General features: G+C 41.3%; 6 long non-coding RNA genes across 9 annotated transcripts in view; 2 read left to right on the top strand and 4 right to left on the bottom strand.

Annotated features, from left to right (window-relative positions):
• The window catches only part of LOC139026531 (uncharacterized), a 9,328-nt gene extending 7,076 nt beyond the window's left edge, over positions 1–2,252 (top strand). The window contains exon 3 of the long non-coding RNA XR_011478354.1: positions 2,230–2,252. This is a non-coding gene — a long non-coding RNA (uncharacterized lncRNA). The remainder of the gene's footprint in view (positions 1–2,229) is intronic.
• LOC139026530 (uncharacterized) overlaps positions 1–2,835 on the bottom strand; it is a 9,784-nt gene extending 6,949 nt beyond the window's left edge. Inside the window, exon 1 of the long non-coding RNA XR_011478353.1 lies at positions 2,781–2,835. This is a non-coding gene — a long non-coding RNA (uncharacterized lncRNA). The remainder of the gene's footprint in view (positions 1–2,780) is intronic.
• A 4,400-nt stretch (positions 2,836–7,235) lies between these two features.
• On the bottom strand, positions 7,236–8,436 carry LOC139026529 (uncharacterized). Of its 3 annotated transcripts, none has more exons than XR_011478350.1 (3): positions 8,400–8,436; positions 7,489–7,570; positions 7,236–7,281 (listed from the first exon to the last, which is right to left on the bottom strand). It is a non-coding gene; the product is annotated as an uncharacterized lncRNA (long non-coding RNA). The 3 variants fall into 3 exon arrangements; XR_011478351.1 differs by lacking the exon at positions 8,400–8,436 and adding an exon at positions 8,195–8,207; XR_011478352.1 differs by lacking the exon at positions 8,400–8,436 and adding an exon at positions 7,614–7,638 and having other exon boundaries at positions 7,489–7,578.
• Positions 8,437–10,067: 1,631 nt separating this feature from the next.
• On the bottom strand, positions 10,068–10,390 carry LOC139026534 (uncharacterized). The gene is made up of 2 exons (XR_011478358.1): positions 10,303–10,390; positions 10,068–10,208 (listed from the first exon to the last, which is right to left on the bottom strand). It is a non-coding gene; the product is annotated as an uncharacterized lncRNA (long non-coding RNA).
• Positions 10,069–10,621, top strand: LOC139026532 (uncharacterized). Its single transcript, XR_011478355.1, has 2 exons — positions 10,069–10,186; positions 10,330–10,621. It is a non-coding gene; the product is annotated as an uncharacterized lncRNA (long non-coding RNA).
• On the bottom strand, positions 10,557–11,248 carry LOC139026533 (uncharacterized). 2 transcript variants are annotated; one of them, XR_011478356.1, is made up of 4 exons: positions 11,169–11,248; positions 11,070–11,123; positions 10,899–10,937; positions 10,557–10,642 (listed from the first exon to the last, which is right to left on the bottom strand). It is a non-coding gene; the product is annotated as an uncharacterized lncRNA (long non-coding RNA). The 2 variants fall into 2 exon arrangements; XR_011478357.1 differs by lacking the exon at positions 10,899–10,937 and having other exon boundaries at positions 11,078–11,123.
• Positions 11,249–11,892: the final 644 nt, after the last annotated feature.

Raw genomic sequence — 11,892 nt, forward strand, 5'->3', positions numbered from 1 at the left:
ATTGGCACCACTATAGAGGTGTCATTGGCACCACTATATTGTCATTGGCACCACCTATAGTATGTCAATCTGGCACCACTATAGATGTCCATTGCACCACTATAATGTCATTGGCACCCACTATAGATGTCATTCGACGCACCACTATAGATGTCATTGGCACCTAGGATTCATTATGTCCATTGGCACAACTTTATGTCATTGCACCACTATAGATGTTCAATTGGCACCAGTGGCACCATGGGATCTAGAGCAAAATCCTATTGATCAAGTGGACTTTGTTTCATGCAATGAATGTAGATTTAAATTATGAAGATTAACAATATGAAATATCTTGATTAGTATTTCTTTATTATCACATATTGTTGCCTTTTTATGTGGCTTGCGCAGTCAGCATATATAACACTCAATACATGAAAGAATTGGCTTTAAGAATGATTACCTGCTGCATTCAAAATAACAACCTACATTACTAGACTAAACTTCACTTGCATCATCCGTGTGGTATGGTGATAAACATGGTAATGCTTTCACTGATTGCACATAAAGGAAGATCGTTCCTAATGATTGAGTGCTTGCTTTGTTATCTAACTGATCTTGTGTCCTTTCTGTCATCCTGTCAACCCCGTTCATTGCTGCTCGCTGCTATTTTTTCCAATTTCACATTTTCCTAAATGAAAAGCATTGAAGAAAATTGGAATTTCAGTGTAATTGATCCCAACCGTGCTGCTCGCCATGTATTCCTTGTCAGAAAATACTGTCCGATACATTATGTCTATGTTACCAATTAAATGTCCTATGTACCAATAATGTCCGATAATGTTTACCATAAATGTATAATTGTTACCAATTAAATGTTATTCTGCCTTGTATGCAAATACCAACTAAGAGAGTTGAAATGTTTATGACTGGTGCGCTTTATTAATGAATTGATAACTTAAGATTAAACAAAAACACAATTATACAATTATCAACTGTACAAAACATAAAAGGTCCGTTTCGACTACCCCACACAATAATCCTCCAAATGCATTGAAATTACATCGTTGACTTTCAAATGTTTTACAATGGAATACAATCAGTTATAGTGACAGCATGTCATTATAGTTCGACAACAATCATGAACCAAAGACACAGTTCATTAAAAAACAATGGGGTATATGAGAAGGCTTGAAATCATTTTTCAAACAAGGACAAAAACAATCACTTCTCTACACTTCCATAGACTGCTAGTTCGAATGGTATCCTATATACCCTATCTAGTGCACTACTTTTGACCAGATCCCTATGGGCCCTGGTCAACAGTAGTGCACTAGATAGGGAAGGTGCCCTAGTTGTGTGTTGACAGGCTGACAGTACCGTCTGTTAGATAACGCCATTGCGTACTGTCAGATGGACTCACACACTCAATAGCTACCTACCTTTGCTTCTATAACACACACGCACAACACACACGGGGCTCAAGCGCTATATTTCCATGTTCAATACCACCATCACACACAGATACAGCTACAGTAGGAGTTCAACAGAAACACTCTGAATTAGCCTGGAATCACAACTGATTTAGCTACATCACTGTTGTTCTCAATGTGTGAGCGCAGCACTCGAGTCTGGTTTAACCAGGCTTACATCTGAAATATTGTAATGTGATTTAGCAGGAACCTCCGTCCTACATCAGTGATAGAGCGGTGGAACTATAGATGTTGGTGCTGGCAACGTTACAACAATGATGTAAACTGATTTATGTTTCAATAAACATTTAGAGACTAAATATAGTTTACATGGTTGTCAATAATCCTATGATTCTAAGCCAACCCCTGTCAGTTTCCTGCCTCTCGGTATGCCGCGCCAGGGTTGGTCAATTTCCATTTCAATTTCGGAAAAGTAAAACATTCACAAAAATTCATTGAAAAAGAGAATTTGAACTTCCTGAATTGACTGGAATTCACCCCGACCCCGGCATCGGTTTTGTACGTAAACATCCCACCCGTATACAGGATATGGAGTGACATTAGTGCCACAGGAATGTCATTTGAATTCAGAAATGTCATTTTAGGCTTGGTGGTAGTAATATTAGCCTGGTGCCAGTCTGTTTATGCTCTCTTCCAACTCCATGTGGAACTGTGTCATGTTAAAACAGTGGGTTTTGGCTTTGACAATGGAACCTGCGGCAAAACACAAAAACAGGATCTGGAAACCCAGGCTATAGTAATATCACTACGATTAGAGGCAGATCTGAGGCCAGGCATAGTGATTCATAGAGGCGATCTGGGACCAGGCTATAGTAATATCACTAATTAGAGGCAGATCTGGGACCAGGCCTATAGATAATATCAGGCTATAACATTAAGGCAGATCTGGGACCAGGAGAGTAATATCATACATTAAGGCGAGATCTGGGACCAGGGCATATAATTAGAGGCAGATCTGAGACCAGCTTATAGTATAAAGAGGCGAGTCTGGACCAGCTATAGAATTAGAGCAGATCGGGGACCAGGCTATAGTAATAAGAGGCAGATCTGACCGGCTATAGTAATTAGAGAGCAGATCTGAGGACCAGGCTATAGTATATCATAATAGAGGCAGATTGGGACCAGCGCCTATAGTAAAAGAGGCAGATCTGCAGGACCAGGCTATATAATTAGAGGCAGATCTGGGACCCAGCTATAGTAATATAGGAAGATCTGGGACCGGCTATAGTAATATCAACTACATTAGAGCACATCTGAGCAGGCTATAGTATCATATAGAGGCAGATCTGGGCGGCCCAGGCAGTATACGTAATAAGAGAGGCAGATCTGGGACCAGGCTATAGTAATATCACTACATTAGAGCCTCTATGGACGTGTTAAGCATGGCATCTAGCTGCAGCATCTAGGTGGGGATCAGCAGGTTACATTACACCTCTCATGGTTGGGTTTCAAGTCCATTTTAATGCAGTCAAACCAGGAAATACATTTCAGTTTACTTTCTGGATTGTCTGAACTGAAATGGAGCCCGACCGTGACATCTAACGGGTCTATCCTTAGTTAGCCTCACCGTTTACACCGTGACATCTAACGGGTCTATCCTTAGTTAGCCTCACCGTTTACACCGTGACATCTGACGGTTCTATCCTTAGTTAGCCTCACCGTTTACACTCATCACTGTTCCTCTGCCTAAAGCAGGTGGCTTATAGAGAGAGAGGATATACATGAAGGGGTTTTAATATGGAACAAGCAGACCTCAGCAGAACAGATATATACTACTACTACTACTACTAATAATAATAATGACCTATCTACATACGTAAGGCATAATAATAATGTTGGGACTATATTAATGAAGTAGAAAGCCATGTGTTGAAGTAAGAGGCAGCTTGGTGTAAACAGGCTTTAATGTGACGGACTGTGATAACACTGGACAACGTGATATGAGCCAGACCAGATATGGGCAAAAAGTACATAACTGTGTCTAAAAAATACTTTTAAATACTTCATATTTSAGAAAAGACTGGGAAATAATTTTAAAGTATTTCCAAGTATTTTGAGGTGCGCGTGATTTAGCTTGGTGGGTTTGCACTTTTGGGACTATTCTGTTGGTCCCATTGAACAAGGCAAACAGAATCAGCTCATGTATTTAGAAGTATTTGATGCAGGTTTGTCTGGTGATAGCTGGAGCTATATAGAGGGTGGTTGGCCGGTAAGTAGATACATTCTATGGTAGATGGGAGTAGAGGTGGTTAGTTGACCAGTAGGAACCCAGTCAGACACAGACTATCGTTCATGTCCTAGTGGATAGGAGTCCAGTCAGACACAGTACTTATCGTGTGCCTAGGGATAGAGAAGTAGGAGGATAGGAGTTTTCTGCCACTGTGGCTGTTGCTGGCTTCTGAGATCGTAGACCGGGGACTGTTACAAGCTATGGGGTCTAGACGGCGGTTACTGTAGCTCATTGAGGGTATAGACGGGCGGGTACTGCTAAAGTCTCTGAGTTAATCATAGACCGGTGGTACTTGTAAGCTCATTGAGGGTCTAGACCGGTGGTACTGTAAAAGACTCATTGAGGGATCTAACCGGGTACTGTAAAGCTCATTGAGGGTCTAGACCGGGGTACTGTTAAAGCTCTCTGATGGCGTCTAGACCGGGTACTGTAAAGCTCATTTGAGGATCTGACCGGTACTGTAAACTCATTGTGCCCTGTTGTGAAAAGGCTATAATGGTGCGCTGGGCTTTTATGATAAAATTGACCATGCCTCTTTGTCCACTGATTGATGATTCATGGTGCAGGTACTACAGGGCGCGGTGGGGGCCCTGTTGGTCTATGACATCGCCAAGCACCTGACTATGAAAATGTGGAGCGGTGCGTTGAAAGAGCTGACGAGGACCTGCAGACACCAACATCTCATCATGCTGGTGGCAAACAAGAGCGACCTGCGCCACCTCGCGGGCCGTGCCCACCGAACGAGGCCCCGGGCGTTCGAGTTTAGAGACGCCTCGCCTTTCCTTGAACTAGTGTCAGACGCTGAACGAGCTGGTTCTTCTGTTTTCTTACTTTTCCTTCATTTATGATGCTGCTGGTCTCACAAAAATGTATGTTTTAATGTGCACTCTATTTATGCTTGGCATCCATTCCTGATGAATGTTCCTGAACTGTACGCCTGGTCCAGTCTCTTGTTTTCCTAAACTGGTAGCTCTATGTCCCATAACTGACAGTCTCTGTTCCATAACTGGTACAGTCTCTGTTCCTAATGGTACAAGTCTCTGTTCCATTAACTTGTACAGTCTCTTGTTTCCATAACTGGTACCATCTCTGTTCATAACTTGGTACAGTCTTGTGCCATAACTGGTAACAGTCTCTGTTCATAACTGGTAGTCTCTAATGTTTCTATAACTGTACAGTCTCTAACTTATGTTTCTTACGTTGTTTTTGTTCCCTCAGAGAAAATCGTTTGTCTTTCCTCGAGACGTCAGGCCCTGGATTCCACAACGTTGAAACGGCTTTCCAGGCCATTCGACAGCGTGTGGTGTGTCATTGTTTTTTTTTTTTCTGTCACACCTGTGTGATTTTTCATCTGCTATCTTCGGCAAGACAGATGTCATATCCAAATCTTTTGTTCCCTCCCCTTTCTTTCTCCCTCTCCCCTTCCATCAGAATCGTATCGGTATGTCTCTCAGAAGGCAGATGTCAGGAGCGCTCAGGAGAGCGACATGTTCTCCTAGCAACAATGTGGTCAACATTCCAGGTTGCAGCCCCACTGGAACAAACAAAAGATGCAGTGCTGTCACGACACATCTAGCCCCGCCCACATTACCACTACACCCTCTACCCCCGCCATATACCCTGTAAACCCCACCTCTACCCCCCTCATATACCCTGTACCCCACCTCTACCCCCTCATATACCCTGTACCCCCACCTCTACCCCCTCACTTTACCCTTGTACCCCCCACCTTTACCCTGTAACCCCTCACCTTTACCCCCTCACTATACCCTGTACCCCCAACCTTTACCTTACCCCACCTCTTACCCCCTCATATACCCTCTACCCCCATTCTTGCTTTTAGCTCGCCCGGTGAACCGGTTGGGTGGAGATTCACTTTAGTAACCAATTAAATGGTTCTCTCAATGTGTGAATTTGGCCCACCCGCTCTCAGGGTGAGGTTAAACCGGATGCACCCACTTACTCAGTCTCATAGGAGGTAGTCCCCTCTCCATTTCTCTTCCCCCACTCCCTCTTCCCTTTTTTCCCCCCCTCCTCCTCTCCCTCCCCTCCCTTCCTCCTCTCCATCTTCCGTCATCCTCTCCCCCACTCCCTCTCTCCCTCCCTCCTCTTTCCTCTCTCCTCCACTCCCTCCCTCCTCTTCCTCGCTTTCCCTCCTCTCCCTTCCCTACTGATCCTGACTGAGAAGCCTATCAGCTGTCTGGAGTAGTGTGTTCCCAGCTGAGCCTTATTCACGACAGAAGGCATTTATATTTCTCACTTAGATTAATAGTGTCTGAGCGCTGACATGTCTTACACAGAAATGTCTTAATATTATTCATTGTGATTTTATTTCATTTTTTTTCCTCTTCAGTTTCTTCAAATTTTATGACTTCCATTTGTGTGTCTTTGATTTTTATTTTACCTGTCTGTTTTTAAACGTTTTTTTTTCTTCAAATTTTGTACATATTTCCTACTATGTGTATGTATTTAAGCACCTGAGAATGCTCTGATGTGTATTCTTGGTCTACGACCCCCTCCCACCAGGTTAGCTCCGCTCCCTCCCTCTCTCTTTAGTACCAATGTAATGTTTGACAACGGTAGGTTTTCCCAAACATCGTGGATGTATGAAGCACAGTGTTCTAGATAGAATTATGGCTCCCTTGGTCCATTGCGATAGGTGAGGTTTGACAATTGAATCCGATTGCTGTAAATAGCTTAAGTTAAGATTTGTGCATTCAGATCTGTTTCGATGCTTCACCATGCCAATGGACAGGACAGGCAGCATCAAATAACCTAACACGTAGAGGAACAACAGCTTTGTTAAGAACATTTTTAAACGTTTCCCCCAAAAGTTGGAACCCTATTTGGCCCTACCATATTTAGGTGCACTACTTGTGACGGGCCCATAGGGTTCTATATTATGGGACACATTATTCGTTCACTTTGTCTGACAGTCAGTCTGTGGGCAGGTCAGCTTAGCATTGTGATTAGGATATGATGTGATGCACCGCTTTGCTACCTCGCATGTTTTTTTGTTTTGTTTTAAAGATGACTGAGTTTTCATAACTCTCTGACTGATATTATCACTGAGTTATCATCTGAAGTTATGGGCGTAACTCCTGACTGAATTTATCACTGAGTTAGCGTGAGTATATCGTAAGCTCTCTGGACTGGAAATTTATCACTGAGTTATCGAACTTCGTGACTGAAATTAATCACTGAGTTACTCGAACTCTCTGACTGAAATTTATCACTGAGTATATCGATAACTCTCTGGACTGAATTTATCACTGAGTTATCGCTAAGCTCTCTGACTGAATTTATCACTGAGGTTATGTAACTCTGACTGAATTTATCACTCAGTTATCGTTAACTCTTGAGCTGAATTATCACTGGAGTTATCGTAACTTCTGACTGATTTGGGTCACTTGAGTTATCGAACTCTCTGACTGAAATTATTCACTGAGTTTATCGTAACTCCTCTGAATTTATCACTGAGTTATCGTTAACTCTCGACTGAATTATCACTGATTTATCGTAAACTCTCTGACCTGAATTTATCACTGAGTTATCGTAACTCTCTGACTGAATTTATCACTGATTATATCGTAACTCTCTGACTGGATTATCACTGGAGTTATGTAACTCTCGGACTGAATTTATCACTGAGTTATCGTAACTCTCTGAGCTGAATTTATCACTGAGTTTCGTACCATCCCTGACTGAATTTATTCATGAGTTATCGGTAACTCTCTGACTGATGTATTCACTGATTATCGTACCTCCCTGACTGAATTTTATCACTGAAGTTATCGTAACTCTCTGACTGAATTTATCACTGAGTTATCGAACTCTCTGACTGAATTTATCACTGAGTTATCGTTAACTCTCTGACTGAATTTTCATCACTTGAGTATTACCCCCCTGACTGAATTTATCACTGAGTTATCGTAAACTACTCTGAACTGAATTTATCACTGACGTTATCGTAACTCTCTGACCTGAATTTATCACTGAGTTATCGTAACTCTCTGACTGAATTTATCACTAGTTATCGTACCTCCCTGACTAATTTATCACTGAGTTATCGTACCTCTCTGATTTATCACTGAGTTATCGTACCTCTCTGATTATCACTGAGGTTATCGTAACTCTCTGACTGATTTATCACTGAAGTTATCGTAACAGATCTCTGACTGAATTTTATCACTGAGTTATCGTAACTCTCTGACTCGAATTTATCACTGAGTTATCGGTAACTCTCTGACTGAATTTATCCTGATTATTCGTAACTCTCTGGACTGAATTTATCACTGAGTTATCGTACCTCCCTTGACTGAATTTATCACTGAGATTTATCTTACCTCCCTGACTGAATTTATTCACTGAGTTTATCGTGACGCTTCCCTGACTGAATTTATCACTGGTTATCGTAAACTCTCTGACTGAAATTTATCACTGAGTTTATCGATAACTCTCTGACTGAATTTAGCACTGAGTTAATCGTAACTCCCTGACTGAATTTATCACGAGTTTATCGTAACTCTGACTGAAATTTATCACTGAGTTATCGTACTCTCTGACATGATTTATCATGATTATTCGTAACCTCTCTGAACTGAATTTATCACTGGTTATCAGTCCCCGACTGAATTTATCACTGAGTTATCGGTAACTCTCTGACTGAAAGATTTATTCACTGGAGGTTATCGTACTCCCTGACTGAATTTATCACTGAGTTATCGTAACTCTGACTGAATTTTATCACCAGTTATGCGTAACTCTGACTGAATTTATCAACTGAGTTATCGTAACTCTGACTGAATTTACATCACGTGAGTTATCGTAAAGCTCTGACTGAATTTATCACGGAGTTATCGGTAAACTCTCTGACTGGAAATTATCACGAGTTATCGTAACTCTCTGACTGAATTTATCACTGAAAGTTATCGGTTAACTCAGACTGATTTATCACTGGTTATCGTAAACTCAGACGTGAATTTATCACTGAAAGTATCAGGACTCTCTGACTGAAGTTTATCACTGAGTTATCGTAACTCTCTGGACTGAATTTATCACTGAGTTATTCGTAACTCTGACTGAATTTATCACTGGAGTTTTCGTAACTCTGACTGAATTTATCACTGAGTGTATTCGTAACTCTCTGACTGAATGTGGAAACACTACCATTGCCAGAGGATGCAGTTGGCTAACGGTGACCGTGGTGAAATATATAGAAGTTTGTCATCTTAAACATTTTGAACTCTCTTGGATAAATTGAGCGTACATAGTTACAGACGTCTTTTTAAAACATCGCTGAGAGTGTCCGTTCAAGTGGCTACAGTTTTACTAGTCGTCCCAGGGACTTCATTCCATTTCTCAAGATTCAGAAATACACTATTAGTTCACAATGCCACATTCTTTCCTCATTAGAAAACATAGGCAGAAGCAATATAAAGTATTTCTGTTTTTTTACTGTTATGGACTTTGAAAATAGAATTAGTAACAGTATCAACATACACATTAGCCCTTCCGATATCCTTTCAGATTTTACATGATTCAAGATAAACAGGAATTGGAAGACTGAATAGTCCCGCATGTTAGTGTTCGACAAACAATCTCAGTCAAGTCAAATCACATTTTATTGTGTCAGCATACACATGTATAGCTGATGTTATTGCGGTTAGTAGTTGAAATGCCTGATGCCAACAGTTGGACATAATATCTAACATTTCACAACGATCACACACCATTTTAAAAGTAAAAGAAATGGGAATTAAGAATATATAAAATATTAGGAACGAGCAATGTCGGAGTGCAAGACTAAAATACAGTAGCAATATGATACATCATATACCATATGAGATGAGTTCAGCGAAATATGTAAACAACATTATCTTATAAAATATGTAAGACCAACACAGTGTCTAGGTATTCTCTTCAAGTAGTATATTTTCTTCTTGAATATGGCATGTTTACTACATCTAGCTGTAATTGATGATTACTATATTTATGCAGCGCACAGTCCGAACCAAAGAGAATATTAATTGACATATTTTTATTTGACGAAATAGGTTTAAACTGTGGGGAAAAAAGTTCATGTCATGAAATTAGTTGCTGACAGAGACAATTCAATAGGAATCAGGCTGGTATTTCTAGCCTTGTATTACTGGTCTAGTCTATGTGTTCATTATCCAGCTTGGTATTCTAGCCTGTATTACTGGTCTAGTTTATGTGTTCATAATCCAGCTGGTATTCTAGCCTTGTATTACTGGTCTAGTTATGTGTTCATAATCAGGGCTGGTATTCTAGCCTTGTATTACTGGTCTAGTTATGTGTTTCATAATCAGGCTGGTATTTCTAGCCTTGTATTACTGCGTCTGTTTATGTGTTCATAATCCGGCTGGTATTCTAGCCTTGTATTACTGGTCTAGTTATGTGTTCATAATCAGGCTGGTATTCTAGCCTTGTATTACTGGTCTAGTTATGTGTTCATAATCAGGCTGGTTTCTAGCGTTGTATTGCTGGTCTAGTTATTTGTTCATAATCCGGCTGGTATTCTAGCGTTGTATTCTGGTCTAGTTATGTGTTATAATCGGCTGTTTCGCCTTGTATTACTTGGTCTAGTTATGTGTTCATAATCAGAATGTCTATCAGTTTGCATTCATGTCAAGAAGCATCTGTTAGTAAAACATCATGTATTTAAATGCATAGATTGGATTCTTTGTACAAATGTTCCACTCCTAGTTTCTAAAGTAGTGCACTAGATAGGGAATAGGGTGACATCCATTATACTGGGTCACATTATTTAGGTTAGCTGCTGTTCACTCTGTGCCTCCGTCTACCACTCATTAAAATCCTATAACTCTACTTAACCACCTCTACTCCCGTTTACCATAGAACGTTCCTACTGGTCAACTAACCACCTCTACTCCCATCTACCATAGAACGTCACCTACTGGTCAACTAACCAACCTCTACTCCCATCTACCATAGAACGCTTCCTACTCGGTTCACTATGCCAACCAAAGCCCTCTACTCCCATCTACCAATAGAACGTTCCTCACTGGCCAACTAACCACTGCTCTACTTACCCATCTACTTCAATAGAACGTTCCTACTGGCCAACTAACACCTCTACTCCCATCTACCATGAACGTTCCTACTGGTCAACTAACCACCTCTACTTCCCATCTACATAGAACGTCCTGAACTGGTCAACTAACCACCTCTACTCCCATCTACCATCAACGCTTCCTACTGTAACTAACCACTTCCCATCTACCATAACGTTCCTACTGGTCAACTAACCACCTCTACTTCCCATCTACCATAGACGGTTCCTACTGGGTCAACTAACACCTCTACTCCATCTACCATAGAACGTTCCTACTGGCCAACTAACCACCTCTACTCCCATCTACCATAGAAAGTTCCTACTGGTCAACTAACCACTCTACTCCTCTACCATAGAACGTTCCTACTGGTTCAACTAACCACCTCTACTCCCATCTACCATAAGACGTTCCTACTGGTCAACTAACCACCTCTACTCCCATCTACCATAGACGTTCCTACTGGTCAACTAACCACCTCTACTCCCATCTACATAGAACGTTCCTACTGGCAACTAACCACCTCTACTCCCATCTCCATAGAATTCTACTGGTCAACTAACCACTCTACTCCCATCTACCATAGAATGTCCTACTGGTCAACTAACCACCTCTACTCCCATCTACCATAGAACGTTCCTACTGGTCAACTAACCACCTCTACTCCATCTACCATAGAACGTTCCTACTGGTCAACTAACCACCTCTACTCCCATCTTACCATAAAAACGTTCCTACTGGTCAACAACCACCTCTACTCCATCTACCATAAACGTTCCTACTGGTCAACTAACCACCTCTACTCCCATCTACCATAGAACGTCCTACTGGTCAACTAACCACCTCTACTCCCATCTACCATAGAACTTCCTACTGGTCAAACTAACCACCTCTACTCCCATCTACACTAGAACGTTCCTACTGGTCAACTAACCACCTCTACTCCCATCTACCATAGAACGTTCCTCTGTCAACTAACCACCTCTTCCCATCTACCATAGAACGTTCCTACTGGTCAACTAACCACCTCTACTCCCATCTACCATAGAGTCCTACTGGTCAACTAACCACCTCTACTCCATCTACCATGAAT

This window comes from Salvelinus sp. IW2-2015, unplaced genomic scaffold, assembly GCF_002910315.2.
Source record: "Salvelinus sp. IW2-2015 unplaced genomic scaffold, ASM291031v2 Un_scaffold5033, whole genome shotgun sequence".
In the NCBI taxonomy this organism is placed as follows: Eukaryota; Metazoa; Chordata; class Actinopteri; order Salmoniformes; family Salmonidae; genus Salvelinus; species Salvelinus sp. IW2-2015.